The 17,508-nt window shown below is 40.9% G+C and overlaps 1 protein-coding gene across 11 annotated transcripts in view; it reads right to left on the minus strand.

The window, feature by feature from the left end:
• The window catches only part of LOC103347469 (uncharacterized), a 52,383-nt gene extending 36,158 nt beyond the window's left edge, over positions 1–16,225 (minus strand). For 3 of the 11 annotated variants that reach the window (XM_070064315.1, XM_070064310.1, XM_070064320.1), the window contains exons 1-2: positions 14,367–14,612; positions 7,829–7,939 (exon numbers count right to left, since the gene is read on the minus strand). The gene's annotated coding sequence lies outside the window, so the exon portion shown is untranslated. The other 8 variants (XM_070064322.1, XM_070064321.1, XM_070064311.1 and 5 more) reach the window with 7 other exon arrangements.
• Between the last annotated feature and the right edge of the window lie 1,283 nt (positions 16,226–17,508).

Below are 17,508 nucleotides of genomic sequence, written 5' to 3' on the forward strand. Positions count from 1 at the left end.
TCTCTCACTCTAACTCCTCTCTCTATAACTCTCAGTCTTTCAAATAAAACTTTTTTAAAAACCCAAAGGCCTAATTTAAGTCCATCAGTTTGCAAGACTTGCCATTTTTTTGTTATTCAATAGCCTGAAGCTGGTTCAGTAGGAATTGCTTGCTTATTTCAAAAGAAAGGATACAACATAAATCAATTCAAAGCTAATAGCTGAGAGTCACTCAGGTGATTTTGAGAAAATACCAACTCCTGGTAATCTATATTTCCAACTGCGTATCTAATTTCATGAGCAATGCTAGTGCTGGAGGCCTCTACACAAAATTATTCCCTTTGAAATATGATTGACTAATGTCCTATCAATACATGCCTTCAGGGCCATTCTAAGACTTGCAAACCACCCATTTGTCTGTACCCAACAGCCTAAAGATAACAATTCATTGTGGAGTAAGTGCAGAGATGTGTAAAATTGCTCAAAATCATTATTTCTTTCTTTCTTTATTTTATTTATATAAAACATAAGTAGTGTATGATTGTGGAGTCACACACTGATTCTTACTAAAATAAATTAGTTTTGTAATGAATTCTTACCTTGCCATGATTACGAGTAATTTGTAACAGGGCAACTATAATAATGAATATATCCAAACACATTATTTATTAATGGCATGCTAAGTCCACAATCAAAACAGGCATCTAGGGTCCAGTGCTGTGGTGCAGCACATTAAAACACTGGCCTGAATCACCAGCATCCCATATGGGTGCTGGTTCTAGTTCTGGCTGCTCCACTTCCAATCCAGCTCACTGCTATGTCCTGGGTAAGCAGAAGATGGCCCAAGTCCTTGGTCTTCTGCACCCAAGTGGGAAAACCCAGAGGAAGATCTGGCTCCTGGCTTTGGATTGGCACAGCTCCAGCTGTTGAAGTTATCTGGGAGTGAACCACAAGAAAGACCTCTCTCTTGCTCTGCCTCTCCTTCCCTATCTGTGTAACTCTTTCAAATAAAGATTATTTTAAAAAAGGAACATAAAAAAAAAGAGTTTGGCATACTTGCTGGATATAAAATAGGCTCACATAAATCAATAGCCTTTATATATATAAACAATTTCATGGCTGAGTAAAAGCTTCAAAGATCAATCACATTCACAGATTGGATTAAGATGGCAGAGTAGGGAGGGAGCTCAATTGTCTAGTCTAGGATAAGATAGTTTAAAAAAGGGAGAGAGTGCAGTCTCAGAGAAGAGGTAGGGAGAAAATGACAGAGGGAATTCCACACAAATTAAAGGGACACAGTAAACCTATAAGGAAGGTGTCAACATGTACAATTCATGATCCCAGAAGCTGAGAGCCCCTGCATCAGCTTTGGAGAATAAGGTGAGATTAGACTGAAACAGCCTAAGCCATGGGTGATGAAACTGCTGGAAAAGCCTGGAGGGAATAGGGCTTGGAGCCCTGTAGGTGATAGTGTACCTGCCAAACAGAGGAGGAAAAATATAGCTCATGTTTCTCTTTCACTGATCACCCTGCCGTGGCATCCTGAAACAAGCTGATAGAGAGTGGGAGCCATTTTGGATGTACATAAAAGCTGCACCAGTTCATGTCCATGCACAGGAACCAGCCAAGCAGAAACTCCTGAGTCTGGCAGGGAAAAGTGACAGGGGGCAGGGTGCTCATTACTGTGGGAGCCTTGTGTGCTGGGACTGTAAAAACACTGAGGCTACAGGACTGGGAAAACACTGAGATTGCATGGGAAGGCTCAGGGTGTGGCTGAGTCTTTGGGTAATCACTGTGGGGGCTCCACATACTCAAGGGTCCCTGGTTCCCTGGTGAGGGACATTGCTGGGGAATCTGCTACACTGGGGATTGCATAGGTCCTTTGTGTGGGCCTTGTAGAACTGTGGATGAATATTATACCCACTGGGACTAATGCCCAGGCACTGATGTGCTTCAGAGGAAGTGAGCTGAGTCTATATGGGCAGAGCAGAAGAAACCTTCCCTCTGATTAAAAAAACAGAGAGAGAGAGAGAGATTTACCACACCCAACCTGGGTGCCAGCTTAACACTCCCTTCCACCTGGAACAGTGTACAGAGCTCCCTGGCCACATCCACCACATGCCTCTAGATAATCACTGAAAGCAAACACTCTCCAATATGCAGACATAGTCCAAAGATAAAACCTGCCACAGCAAAAAAAGAAAATAAAAGAAGAAACCAACAAGTATCTGCACAAATGCCAAATAATAAACGCACCAATTCAAGAGACAAGAATAAGAAACACAACATGATGCCCCCAGAAGAATACAACACTTCAATACTAGATGGTGAAGATGAAGAGATTGAAGAAATGACAGAAATGGAATTCAAAAAATTGAAAGTAGGATTACTTAGAAGTACTCAGAAGCAAATGCATGAACTAAAGAAATCCATACATGAAAGAAAACAACTCCCACAAAACTGAGATCTTGAAGAGAAACCAAAATGAAATTTTTGAAATTAAGAATTCAATAGAACAAATTAAAAATGCAGTGGAAAGCCTTAACAACAGAATCTGTAAAGCAGAAGAAAGAATATCCAACTTAGAAGACAAATTGCATGAAATTAGACAGCCAGATAAGAAACAACAAGAAGAAATTAGATAACTAAAACACACTGTTGGGAATCTACAGGATACTATCAAGTGACCCAGTATACAGGTTATAGGAGTTCCTGGAGATGTGGAAAGAAAAAAAAAGGATTAGAAGGCCTTTTCAGTGAAATAATATGAGAAATCTTCCCTAATTTGGAAAAAAGAAACAGACATCCAAGTACAGGAAGCACTCACAGTTGACTTCTCACCAGAAACTATAGGAGAGAATGGAGAGATATAGTCTAAGGTTTAAGAAAAAAAGAACTGTCAACCCAGAATACTGTACCCTGCAAAGCTCTCATTTATGAATGAAGGTGAAATAAAGACTTTCCATAACAAACACAACTTGAAAGAATTTGTCAGGACCCATCCAGCCTTGCAAAAGATGTTTAAGATGATCTGCACACAGAAACACAGAAACACAGAAACATGGTCATCACTTAAAAAGAAGGTAAAGGAAGAAGATCTCCCAGTAAAAGCAGAAAAAGAAATCCAAAGTAAAACACACACACACACACACACACACAACCAAGAATATTTATGGAAAAATGGCAGGGCAAAGTCATTACTTATAGATAATCACCTTTAATGTAATGGCCTCAACTCTCCAGTTAAAGACACAGACTGGGTGAATGGATTAAAAAACAAAACCCTTCAATTTGCTGCCTGCAAGAAACACATCTCACCAACAAAGATGAATGCAGAATAAAAGTGAATGAATGGAAAAAGATTCCATGCTAACATAAAGCTAAAAAGAGCTGGTGTGACCATTCTAAGATCAGATAAAGTAGACTTTAACACAAAAACTGTTGGAGGAAACAAAGAGGGGCACTATGTAATGATTAAGGGATAAATTTAACAGGAAGCTGTTACTATTATGAATGTAGCAAATAACAGTGCACCTGGCTATTTAAAAGAAATGTAAAGGGACCTAAAGGGAGGCATAGATTCAAATACAACAACAATGGGAAACTTCAATACCCCACTTTCAGTAAGGAACACATCAACCAGACAAAAGTCAGCAAAGAAGCAATAGACTTAATTGACACTACAGACCAAATGGACCTAACAGATATCTACAGCACTTTTCATCCTACAGTTGCAGAATACACATTCTTATCAGTGCATGGAGCTTTCTCTAGGATTGACCACATGTTAGGCCATAAAGCAAGTCTCATCAATATAAAAAAAATCAAAATCATACCATGCATCCTCTTGGACCACAATGGAAAAAAACTGGAAATCAGCCACTCAGCAATCTCTAGAACATACACAAGCACATGCTCCTGAATGAACAGTGTGACATAGACAAAGTCAAAAGAGAAATTAAAAAATTCTGGGAACAAATGAAGGTGATGATACAACACATCAAAACTTATGGGATATAGCAAAAGCAGTATTAAGAGGAAAGTTTATAGCAATAGGTGCCTACATCAAGAAATTGGAAAGGCACCAAATAAATGAGGTAGCAATACATATCAAGAATCTAGAAAAACAAAAACAAACAAAAAAAAAACACCCAAAACTAATAGGAGAAAAGACATAATTAAAATTAGAAAAGAAATCAACAAAATTAAAACCAAAAAAAAAGATCAGCAAAACGAAGAGCTGTTTTTTTGAAAACAATAAACAAAATTGACAAACCATTGTCCCAAATAACCAAAAGAAAGGAGACCAAAATTAATAAAATTAGAGGTGAAAAATGAAATGTAACAACAGACACCACAGAAATAAAAATCATCACCAGAAATTACTACAAAGAGCTGCATGCCAACAAGCCAGGAATCCTAGTAGAAATGGGTAGATTCCTGGACACATACAACTTCCCTAAATTGAGCCATGAAGACAGAGAAAACCTAAACAGACCCATAAACAGGACAGAAATTGAATCAATAATACAGACCCTCCCAATAAAGAAAAACCAAATGGCTTTAGGACCGAATGGCTTCAATGCTGAATTCTACCAGAGATTTCAAGAAGAAGTAACTGCAATTCTTCTTGAGCTATTCAAAACAATTGAAAGCAGGAATCTTCCCAAATTCTTTCCATGAAGCCAGCATCACCATAATTCCTAAATCTGAAAAAGATGCAATTGAGAAAGAAAATTACTGACACTTTTCCTTAATGAACATAGATGCAAAAATCCTCAACAAAATCCTAGTGAATTGAACCTGACAATTCAGAAAGATCATTCACTGGACTAAGTGGCATTGACCCCTGGTATGCAGGTATGGTTCAACATTTGCAAATCAATCAATGTGATACATCACATTAACAAACTAAAGAACAAAAACAATATGATTATATCATAAAGAGGAAAACATTTCATAAAATATAACACCCTTTCATGATGAAATCTCTAAGCATTTGATAAATACAACATGATTTTATGATGAAAACTCAAAAAATTGGGTATAGAAGGAACATTCTTCAACATGATCAAGACAATATAACAAACCCACAGCCAGCACCCTAGTGAATGGGGAAAAGTTGGAAGCATTCCTATTGATCTGGAACCAGGTAAGGATGCCCAATATCACAATTGATATTCAATATAGCCTTAGAAGATTTATCCAGAGCCATTAGAGAAGAAAAAGAAATCAAGGTATACAAATTGGGAAGGAGAGTGTCAAACTCTCCCTATTTGCAGATGACATGATTCTATGTATAGGGGATCCAAGAGACTCCACTAAGAGACTACTGGAACTCATAGCAGAGTTTGGTAATGTAGCAGGAAATAAAATCAATCCACAAAAATCAAGAGCCTTTGTATACACAGACAATGCCATGGCTGAGAAAGAACTTCTAAGATCAATCTCATTCACAATAAGTACAAAAAATCATATACCTTAGAATAAACTTTTTTTTATTTTTTGACAGGAAGAGTGGACAGTGAGAGAGAGAGAGATAGAGACAGAGAGAAAGGTCTTCCTTTTGCTGTTGGTTCACCCTCCCGTGGCCGCCACTGCTGGTGCGCTGTGGCCGGCGCACCGTGCTGATCTGATGACAGGAGCCAGGTACTTATCCTGGTCTCCCATGGGGTGCAGGGCCCAAGTTCTTGGGCCATCCTCCAATGCACTCCCTGGCCACAGCAGAGAGCTGGCCTGGAAGAGGGCAACCGGGACAGAATCCAGCGCCCCGACCGGGACTAGAACCTGGCATGCCGGTGCTGCACGGTGGAGTATTAGCCTAGTGAGCTGCAGCGCCGGCCAGAATAAACTTAATCAAGGATGTCAAAACTCTCTCTGGAGGCGCCTTTCTCTGAAGGGAGGAAGGAACCTCCACTGTGATATGGTCTTGACTAAACAAGTTCAGAGTCGGTGAATTCAAGGGGCTTCCATAGCCTAGACAGCTCATAGCAAGAGTTTCGGGTGATTGCTGATGTCATAAATAAGAGTGCCAGTTGTTAAATCAACAATGGGAGTCACTGGGTACATGCTCCCCATGTAGGATCTCTGTCCTTAATGTGTTTTACTATGAAACTTAAAAACAACACTTCTAGTCGAACAATACCCTATACCTTGTGCGTTTGTATAAGTGCAGCCTGTTGAAATCCTTGCTTCATATATACTAAGTTGATCTTCAGTATATGAAGGCAATTGAAAATGAAACTCGATGAAGGGTGGGATGGGAGAGGGTGTGGGAGAGGGGAGGGCCACAGGAGGGAGGGAGGTTGGGGGGAAGCCACAACAATACAAAAGTTGTACTTTGTAAATTCACATTTATTAAATTAAAAATAACTCTCTCTGATGAGAATAAAAAACATTAAAGAAAGAAATAGAAGATGACACAAAAATGGTAAAATCTTCCATGTTCATGGATTGGAAGAATCAATATCATCCAAATGTCTATATGTCCAAAAGCAATTTACAGATTAAGTAAGGTACAAATAAAAATACCAAGGACATTCTTCTCAGATATAGAAAAAATGATGCTGAAATTCATATGGAAACACAGGAGATCCCAAATAGCTAAAGCAATCTTATACAACAAAACAATGCCAGAGGCATCGCAATACCAGATTCCAAAACATACTACAGGGCAGTTTTAATCAATACAGCTGGATACTGGTACAAAAACAGATGGATAGACAAATGGAATAGAAGAGAAATCAATCCAATCCAAACATTTACAACAAACTTGTATTTGAAAAAGGAGCTAAGGTCAATCCCTAGAGAAAGACAGTTTCTTCAACAAATGGTGCTGGGAAAACTGCATTTCCACATTCAGAAGCATGAAACAAGAAACTACCTTATAACTTACACAAACATCCACTCAAAATTGATTAAACACATAAATCTACAACCTGATACCATCAAACTATAAGAGAACATTGGGGAAACCCTGCAAGACATTGGCATATACAAAGACTTCTTGGAAAAGACCCCAGAGGTACAGAAATCAAAACCAAAATTCACAAATGGGATTCCAGCCAATTGAGAAGCTTCTGTGAAGCAAATGAAACACTCAGGAAAGTGAAGAGGCATCCAAGAAAATGCAAGCAATTATTTGTAAACTATTCAACTCATAAAGGTTTAGTAACCAAAATATATAAAGTGTGGAGAATGTGACTGGAAATTGGAGAGGGAGGAAGATAAGGGGTGGGAGAGTGTGTAGAAGGGCAGGTATGGTAGGAAGAATCACACTATTCCTGAAGCTGTACTTATGGAATGAATGAAGTCTGTATTCCTCATACAAGAGATTTCTTTGTGGAGAACAATTTTAAAAGATAAAAATTTTTAGAAGTCCATCTACACAATGGGCACTGTAACACCAGCAAAAGCTAAAATACATGAATCAAGGACCTAAATCCATGACCTGATACTATCAAATTACTAGAGCACATTGGGGAAAGTCTACAAGACATTGGCATGGGCAAGGACTTCTAGGAAAATACCCTGAGGCACAGGTAAACAAATCCCATTGACAAATGGGATTACACAGAGCTGAGAAGATTCTGCACTGCAAAATAAACATTCAAAACAGAGAAGATGCAACCAACTGAATGGGAGAAAATATTTCCAAACTGTGCAATTATGCCACTGAATTGTACACTTAAAAGTGGTTAAAATGGCATATTTTGTTATTTAACACAATAAAAAAAGAAGAAACTTACTTGTGCTGGCAAATATGAACTCAACATTCTTATCAGTTACAAAATTGGAAATTTCATAACACACATAAAAAACTTGATGTAACAGATATATTATAACTCACCAAGTCTTCTCTAGGTTGTAATTTAGAGACTTTGGAACTTTAGGGTAATTTCCACTGGAGTTATTCTGACTACTGTATGCATATCTATATTTATTCTCTTTATCAGGTCATCTGGAATCAGAAATTTAAAAAGAAAGAAAAATATAATATAATTATATTCAAATTAAATGTTAGGTATTATCTTTGAGGAGTTTACATTTGTGAAAGTTGAAAACCAATGGAAAAGTTGGACTAGTCAAAGATAATCACCGGAGCAGGCGCTGTGGCCCAGGAGGTTAACACCATGGCCTGAAGTGCCACCATCTCATACAGGTGACAGTTCAAGTCCCAGCTGCTCTACTTTCAATCCAGCTCTCTGCTATGGCCTGTGAAAACATAAGAAGATGGCCTGAGGCCTTGGGCCCCTGCACTCCCATGGGAGACCTGGAAGAAGCTCCTGGCTCCTGGCTTTGGATCAGTCCAGATCTGGCCGTTGCAGCCAACTGGGAAGTGACCCATCTGATAGAAGACTGTGCTCTCGCTCTCTCTCTCTCTCTCTCTCTCTCTCTCTCTCCCCTCTGTGTAACTCTGACTTTCAAATAAATAATAAAAAATAAATCTTTAAAAAACAAAGATAATCACAGATCATCTGCTATAGGCACAATTAAATCCACATAAAAACTTAATGAATAGAGTGTAAAAGTTCCCACATCCATTGATGAAAATGGTCTAAACTTAGATTGTGATAGTTGTACAACTATTACTAATACACTAAAGTCAACTGAATTGTACATTTCAATTTAATCTCAATGAAGATGTTTAAATTTTTTCTCAGGGTTAGTGAGGTGGTGTGGTGAGTTAAGTTGCCTCTTACATTGATGGCATCCCATATTGAGTACTGGTTCAAGTCCTGGCTGCTATGTTTCCAATGCAGCTCCTGTTAATGTACCTTGGAAAGCAGCAGCAGATGGCTCAGAAAACAGAAAACAATGATCTGGAGCTTTAGAAAATGATGTAGGCAAAGATTAAAGCTTTGCACGTTATTTGCACAAGGTCATAGATGAGACTGTGGGAATAAAAACAAAAACCTACCAAGGAAACACTTTCCTTTCCTATTTTCCATCCTTTCCCTAAGCTTGCCCCTCTTTATCACATTGAAGTTTCACTTCACAGTGGCTCAACGTTATGTCCAGGTACACAGAGCTGGCAACTCATGCTATACAAATTCAGCATTAGCATCCAGGGCAAGCATCAGGGGTAAGAACACTATTGTCCCAGTCTACTTCCTTTCCCAGATGTGCAAATTAAGAGCACATACTAGCTGCATAAGCAACTTTGAATGCATTCCCACCAAGGCACAAGCAGGGAGGGTATCGCACACACCAGAACTCCTCCTACACTGGGTATTTTCCTGCACTTTCCAGAACATTGGAATAAACCTCCTCTGAGGTTCCTTAGGGCATCCCATGCTAAGAGTGACCCCTGGACCCGGTCTAAAGGTTGGAACTCTTGTACTACCTCATACAGCTTTGCAACCTCAGGCAAGTATTTTGTACCATCTAGGCCCATATCAGTCCCAACATTTACTTGCCCAAGCTTACTTGGCCACAAAGACTTGACACTGCAGAACCATGTCCCTCCCCATGACTCTTTTTTTTTTTACTTTTATTTAATGAATATAAATTTCCAAAGTAAAGCTTGTGGATTACAATGGCTTCCCCCCCATAACTTCCCACCCACCCGCAACCCTCCCCTTTCCCACTTCCTCTCCCCTTCCATTCACATCAAGATTCATTTTAAATTCTCTTTATATACAGAAGATCAGTTTAGCATATATTAAGTAAAGATTTCAACAGTTTGCACCCACATAGAAACACAAAGTGAAAAATACTGTTTGAGTACTAGTTATAGCACTAAATCACAATGTACAGCACATTAAGGACACAGATCCTACATGAGGAGTAAGTGCACAGTGACTCCTGTTGTTGACTTAACAAATTGACACTCTTGTTTATGGCATCAGTAATCACCCTAGGCTCTTGTCACGAGTTGCCTAGGCTATGGAAGCCTTTTGAGTTCACCGACTCTGATCATATTTAGACAAAGTTGTAGTCAGAGTGGAAGTTCTCTCCTCCCTTCAGAGAAAAGTACCTCCTTCTTTGACGACCTGTTCTTTCCACTGGGATCTCACTCACGGAGATCTTTCATTTAGGTCATTTTTTTTCAGAGTGTCTTGGCTTTCCATGCCTGAAATACTCTCATGGGCTTTTCAGCCGGATCCGAATGCCTTAAGGGCTGATTCTGAGGCCAGAGTGCTGTTTAGGATATCTGCCATTCTGTGAGTCTGCTGTGTATCTTGCTTCCCATGTTGGATCGTTCTCTCCCTTTTTTATTCTATCAGTTAGTATTTGCAGGTACTAGACTTGTTTATGTGCTCCCTTTGACTCTTAGTCCTATCATTATGATCAATTGTGAACAGAAATTGATCACTTGGACTAGTGAGATGGCACTGGCCTCCCCTGTGACTTTAAGCATTGCTTTTTATAATATTGGTTTCCAATTTACATATTAAAATGTATTCTAGGGGGCCAGCTCCATGGCACAGTATGTTAATCCTCCACCTGCATCACCAGCATCCTGTATGGGCCCTGGTTCTAGTCCTGGGTGCCCCTCTTCCAATCCAGCTCTCTGTTATGGCCTGGAAAACCATTAGAAGATAGTCCAAGGCCTTGGGCTTCTGCACCTGTATGGGAGACTGGGAGGAAGCACCTGGCTCCTGGCTTTGGATTGGTGCACCTCAGCCATTGTGGCCATCTGGGGAGTAACCAACAGAAGGAAGACCGTTCTCTCTCTTCCTCTCACTGTCTGTAACTCTACCTGTCAAATAAATAAAACCTTTTTTAAAAATGTTATTCTAATTCATGAATATTATATAAACTTTCCCCAAAATCTTAAAATGTATACTAATCTAACTTTACCAAAATTGGAGAGCTTCTACATTTTTTAAAGATTTATTTATTTATTTGAACATCAGAGTTACACAGAGAGAAGGAGAGGTAGAAGGAGAGAGAGAGGTCTTCTATCCACTGGTTCACTTCCAATAGACCACAATGGCTGGAGCTGAGCCAATCTGAAGCCAGGAGCCAAGAGCTTCTTCTAGGTCTCCCACATGTGTGCAGGGGCACAAGGACTTGGGCCAACTTCTGCTGCCTTCCCAAGCCATAGCAGAGAGCTGGATCTGAAGTGGAGCAGCTGAGACTTAAACCAGTGCCCATATGGGGTGCCAGCAGCTGCTTTACACTCTCTGCTACAGTGTTGGCCCCAAGCTTCTACAACTTTGGTGTAATTTTAGAGCATTGTTCAAATCCTCAAGACCATTCCAGATGACATTCAGCACATGAGCCTGCCCAACTCCTTGACTGTAGTAATCTGAGGCAATGTGGTTTTGATCTGGTGGCTCTCACATTGGCTTCTCTTTTCCAGGTGAAAGGACATTTTGGTTGGGTTTATTTTGCCACTGCTCAGGAGAAAGTAGCTTAATTAGCATTCCATAGGTCACAGTGATGCTCTCACAGTCCACTGAAATCTCACAGTATGTTTCATAAGACTCAGAAACTCCCACAGTATATAACTGAAATTGCTTGGGTTGAAATCCTTCTCTCATTCCCTGTGTTCTCTTCCAAAACTGTGAAATTCCCCCATGTATATCATCTGCTTTTGAAAGTGTATTCTTTTTGGCTAGCCATGTGTTTGGCTGAATCAGGAGTCTGATATCAGTGTTGAGCCTTCTGTAAGAGGCTGCTGGCATCAGTGCAGCTGTGTAGAATACACAGGTCTAACTGCATGTTTGTCTAGGCTCTGGACTCAGTGCTACGCTGGAGTGTATGAAGGTAAATCTTACAACAGTACCTGGCAATTTGGATAAATACTTTTGTGGACAGACTGAAACAGGAAAAATGGCTTTTGGGAAAACTTTCTGAATTTGTTCCAGAAGATGCTGTTTAAGGAAAGCAATGTGTAGGATCTATAATAAACAAACACATAGCTCACTTTACATTCTGCCCCTTCCCTTTGTGGGTTTATGATGTACATTCAAGGGATATAACATGATGTCATAGGATACACATAGTTAAAATTAATATATTCAAGCAAATTAACATATCCATCCTCTAACATAGAGACCCAGGGTTTTTTGTTTGTATGGCAAAAGCAGCCAGAATCTACTTATTTATCATGAATTTCAATTCCAGTTAATTTTTTACCTGTGTTCCTCATGTTTGTTCACTATTCTCATAACTCAAACCAACTCAGAATATATAACAAAACTCAGAGAAGAAACATCTGAAAACACTGGTATCTAGAAGAAGTTTGTTTCATTGGCCAGTAATTTCCAGTCCTCTGCCAGGAGCAGCTTCACCTCAATTTGTTGACAGGACACTACATAGGAGCAAAGCTTGAGAAATGCTCCAAAAGTTTAAAATCCGAAGCTATTTTTAAAAGACTTCTGTATCTTCAGAAAATCGGTGCTTATATAATCTTATGTGTAGTCTTTCGTGTGACAATATTTATTATGTATCTGTTATTAGCTACCCTTGACATACTTAGCATTCTGGGAAAAATTATTTCACAATCAACTAAATAATAAGGGAAATACATCTCTTCTGTCTCAGTATTGCCGCCTTTCATAAAAATAAATAAATTTTTTTCAAAAAATAAGTATGAGCATGCAAGACAAAATGATAAAGTCATCAAGTCATGCTTGATCTAACTCACAAATACATATTACCTCTGTAAATTTACCAACGGTTAGTTTTTAAACCATGCTGCTTCCAGGAAAGTGAACGCATTGAGCTGAGATCAGAATCAATAATTTAGATAATAAGCACCCCCATTGTAATCTAAAGATACATGAAACATGCATGTGTCTCAACAATCTGGGGCCCACCATCTCATCCTCTCCCCTCTGTAGGCCCTTCTGGGATTAAGGATTAAAAACCAAAGCCATGCCCCAGGCAATCAGCCCTTCCTAACTGCCTTGGAGCAGCACAACTTCTGCTTGCTGTCTCCTTTGTCCCATATGTGAACGGGATGAATCTGAGGAAGCACAAAGCACAAAGATTCTGCCCAGCAAGAAGTCAAGGACTCCTTGGTTAGCCAGTCCACTTCCTGTTCCTAACCGTGACTCTTTGGGAAATGATATCCCAGTGGCATTGCCACAAAAGAGGATCTTATATACAAAGATGTTCGATGCAAACTTCGATATTTTTTTTTGACAAGCAGAGTGGACAGTAAGAGAGAGAGACAGAGAGAAAGGTCTTCCTTTTGCCATTGGTTCACCCTCCAATGGCCGCCGCAGCTGGCACGCTGCTGCCGGCGCACCGTGCTGATCCGATGGCAGGAGCCAGGTACTTATCCTGGTCTCCCATGGGGTGCAGGGCCCAAGTACCTGGGCCATCCTCCACTGCACTCCCTGGCCACAGCAGAGAGCTGGCCTGGAAGAGGGGCAACCGGGACAGAATCCGGCACCCCGACTGGGACTAAAACCCGGTGTGCCAGTGCCGCAAGGTGGAGGATTAGCCTAGTGAGCCACGGCGCTGGCTTCTTGGATATATTTAGTAGGGAAAAACATTGAGAACATCCTTTCTGATCTCTTCTTAAAATCCAACGGGTCTAGTGAGACCCCCAAACAACAGGAAAAATTCACACCAAGACTGGGAATGGGGATAGGGGAAAATCCCAGTTTTTGCTTTCAAGTGTAAAATATAACAAATGCATGTTACTCCTATAGTTTAAAATGTGTTTAAAGGATTCAATTGGCAAAAAAGAATTAAAAACAGACACAATTCCTGAGCTTTGGGGCTTACAATCATGCCCATTAAATTCCTAGGCAAGGAACCAGTATTGTGGCATACCAGGTAAAGCCACCGCCTGTAATGCCAGCATCCCATATGTGCACTAGTTGGAGTCCTCGCTGCTCCACTTCCAATTCAGGTCTCTGCTAATGTGCCTGGGAAAGCAGCAGATTTGGCACAAATCCTTAGGTTCCTGCACAGATTGGGGACCCAGAAGAAGCTCCTGGCTCTGGTTGCAGCCATCTGAGAAGTGACCAGCAGATGGAAAATTTCTCTCTGTGTCTGTCATTCTCTCCATAGCACCTCCTTTCAAATAAATAAAATAACTCTTTTAAAAAATTAATAGGAAAGACTAAAGTAGGAAAATAACCCATTATGGAATTGGCATTTTTAGTCAAGACCATGGAAAGCTAGAAAATAAAGTTCAATAATGGTAAAACCTAGCAATTCATAAAGTAAGAAGAATTTCACAAAAACAGAATTAGTAAACCTAAGCAGTGTGTAAAAAAAAAAAATAGAACACAAATAAACCAAGAAGTATGGTAAACTACAAGATAATGACTTAATCACTTGAATATCCTTGTCTGGGTATAACAATATATAAGTTGGGTATCATCTCACCTCAATTAAAAAAATCTGAACTTTTCACTTTCTTTGCTATATTGTGACATCAGAAGAAATTCATTCCCATTACACTTTGTGCTTACCTGGGCCTCTATTTGGGAGTCCCAGTTTAGACCAACTTGTGTCAGTTGCAGCCACATTTTCACCATGATCACTAAAATGCCTGCCTTCCATCCAGCTCTCAAATCCAGGCTACTTCCAGAGCTTGATTCGATTCATGTAAAAATGAGAAGGAAAAAGGTTTTAAAAGTTTGTAACCTGTTTTTTTTAATCCACACAAACATAAAACTATTATTGTACTCCACACATACAAGATGAGTTCTGCAGAATTGAAGATCTCTCATCCATATTTGTCATAACATTCAGAAACTTATTTTCATTTCCAACAGTCAATGCTGGTGATGACACAGATGAAACCACTGCCCTCATATTCCTATGACCGCATACAAATTGATTCAACCATCTCAGAATTCAAAATGGTAACAGGTTGCCCATAAATTTACACTATCTTGGATAAGTAAATAAGTCAGCATGGTATTCCAAATTCATGACTGAAAGATCACACCAGAAGATTTTCTGCAGAATTTCTAACAGTGAAATCTTAAGGCTGTCTTAAAGTCTATCAACAGCAAGATTATAGTTAAGTAAAATATAAACTTATTATTTTAGTAACATGATTAGAAACATATATCATGAGCTCTAAAGACTATAGATTTAGGATTCTAAACTGCCAACCAAATGCAATATCCACTCCGTATTTATTTCTTCCTTATCAGAGTGGGAAGGTATTGTATGGGACAGTAAAGACAGGGCCGGCCCAGGCCTGGCGTGGACTGCAAAGACCACCGAGAAACATCCTGCCCTCCTGGGAGCCGCGGCCTGGCCTCTGCACGGCCTGGCGCCCAACTGCGCACAAGACCCCGGAGGGACTCTGCCACATCCCACCCCAGGCCGCCGTCCAGGTTTCCTGGGACCGGCGCATCACCCGCAGCAGCTGGGCCACGAGGCGCCGCGGCAAGCGGAGGACGCAGTCTCAAGCATGGGTGAATGGCCGGGCCTCCCCCGCCCCGCGCGGGGATCGCAGCCTCACACTGCAGTGTGGCCCCGCCGCTTGGGAAATGGCCGCCCTAGCGGTTGTCTGACTCCAACGGAGATCGATCGGCCCCGCCCCCTGAGGTCCCGCCCCCTCTCCCCGCCCTGCATCCCGCCAGGTGCCCTGTGGCGGGGAGGCGGGAGCAAGTCTCTCACATCCTCTCTGCGGGGCTGCCAGGGGGCGGCACCACGTCTCTTCAGTCCCTGCTCTCAGGAAATGATGACCGATGCTGTCGATTCTCCAGCCAATCCTGGCACGCCTTGATCTATCATACTTCCGGGCAAGATGGCGTCCAGTGGCGGGCACTTTGGAGGATTATTTGAGCGCCGCCTAGAAAAGAATATGCGATACGGGGCCAAACCTCAGGAGGGAGGACAGCTTCACTCCGTCAAGGTAAAACGATTTCAATTTCATTCATTATCCTTGGGGGCGCTAAGTAAACGTCAGCACCAGGCAGCCAGCCTACAAATAGAAAGTGAAGCGGCTGCTGGCAAGGCGCTCACTGTGCAGGGCCTAATGGAGCAGGTACCAGAGTGTGACCACGGCTGTGCTGACGTCATTGTGCGGGTGTCCTCTGTGTTGACGGCAATACTTGAGCATGGTACTAAGCACTGGAAGAATATTTGAGTGATGTTCAGAATAATTTCTATCCAGGCAACTTCTGGAAAAAATATGAACTGAAGTTACTTTGTTATGTGCTTTGGATACCTACTCACCTGAAGTGTGTTTCTTTTTTCATGCAGATAAAGTGGCAACATTTTTTGTTTTGCGTGCGTTTTGCACACTGGTTGAGCAGGATTTTTTTTTACAGAACTCCATTTTAATATAAGGGCAAATGACTCTTAAGCTTCACTGTGAAATACAGATCAAAAGCAAAGAAAAAATATTACTTCGTGTTTTTAATATTAATAGACTTTGTTATGATTTTTTGTTATTTCTGTATATCATAAGTCCAACATTAGGAACATAGTAATTCTTCCCACTCACTCTCCCCCCTTCATCCTCCTTCTCCTGTTTATTCTAAGAAAGAAAAAGAAAGGAAAAAAAGAGTGAGAAACAATCCATTTAGTAATTTAATTGTCTTTAAAGAAGAACCCAAGAATGTTTCATCTTTTGGGAGCTCTTAGACATAACGATAACTTACAGGACATAATAATATCCTCCATTTAATACACTATAAGGAAGTGATCCTTGATAATACATTTTACTATTAAGTCTCATGATGCAACTCTTTGGGGACAGAGGTCCTGTATGAGAAGTTAATGCACAGTGACTCTTGTTATTTATTTAACAAATAGGACTCTTAGGTATGATATCAGTGATCACCCAAAGCTCTTAACATGAGTTGCCTTGCCCTTGGAAGCCTTTTGGATCCACTAGTTTGACAAGGCAGAGTATCACTATTCTGCCACCTTGGACCTCATTGGTTTAAATGATTTAGATTTTGCAAAAGTGATCCCAAGTGACTTCTAGCTTAAAACAGTATGCAGACTCACTTTTATTTTAAGAAGTAATGTAGGCTGGCGCCGTGGCTCACTAGGCTAATCCTCTGCCTTGCAGTGCCAGCACACCGGGTTCTAGTCCCAGTCGGGGTGCCGGATTCTGTCCCGGTTGCCCCTCTTCCAGTCCAGCCCTCTGCTGTGGCCAGGGAGTGCAGTGGAGGATGGCCCAGGTACTTGGGCCCTGCACCCCATGGGAGACCAGGAGAAGCACCTGGCTCCTGCCATCGGATCAGCGCGGTGAGCCGGCGGCAGTGCGCCAGCTGCGGCGGCCATTGGAGGGTGAACCAACGGCAAAAGGAAGACCTTTCTCTCTCTCTCTCTCTCACTGTCCACTCTGCCTGTCAAAAATAAAAAAAAAATTAAAAAAAAAGTAATGTAAAGTCACAGGAAGTCATTGATGTAATTTGAATGCACATCTGTCTAAGGATCACAACCCTACTTGCTGTAGTGTGCTAGAATGGGAAGTAGGTGGCAGTGAATAGGAAGTAATGAAAAGCAAAAAGGCACCACACCCTTCCGTACCTGGTCTCCTCCCAGTTGTAATCCTCTTTGTACCCAGGCCAGCAGGTAACACACAAGAATCTAGTACTATGACTGTCCTAGGAAGTTCGGTCAACCAGGGACCCTCAG

Source organism: Oryctolagus cuniculus, chromosome 19 (genome assembly GCF_964237555.1).
Source record: "Oryctolagus cuniculus chromosome 19, mOryCun1.1, whole genome shotgun sequence".
NCBI classification, from domain to species: domain Eukaryota; kingdom Metazoa; phylum Chordata; class Mammalia; order Lagomorpha; family Leporidae; genus Oryctolagus; species Oryctolagus cuniculus.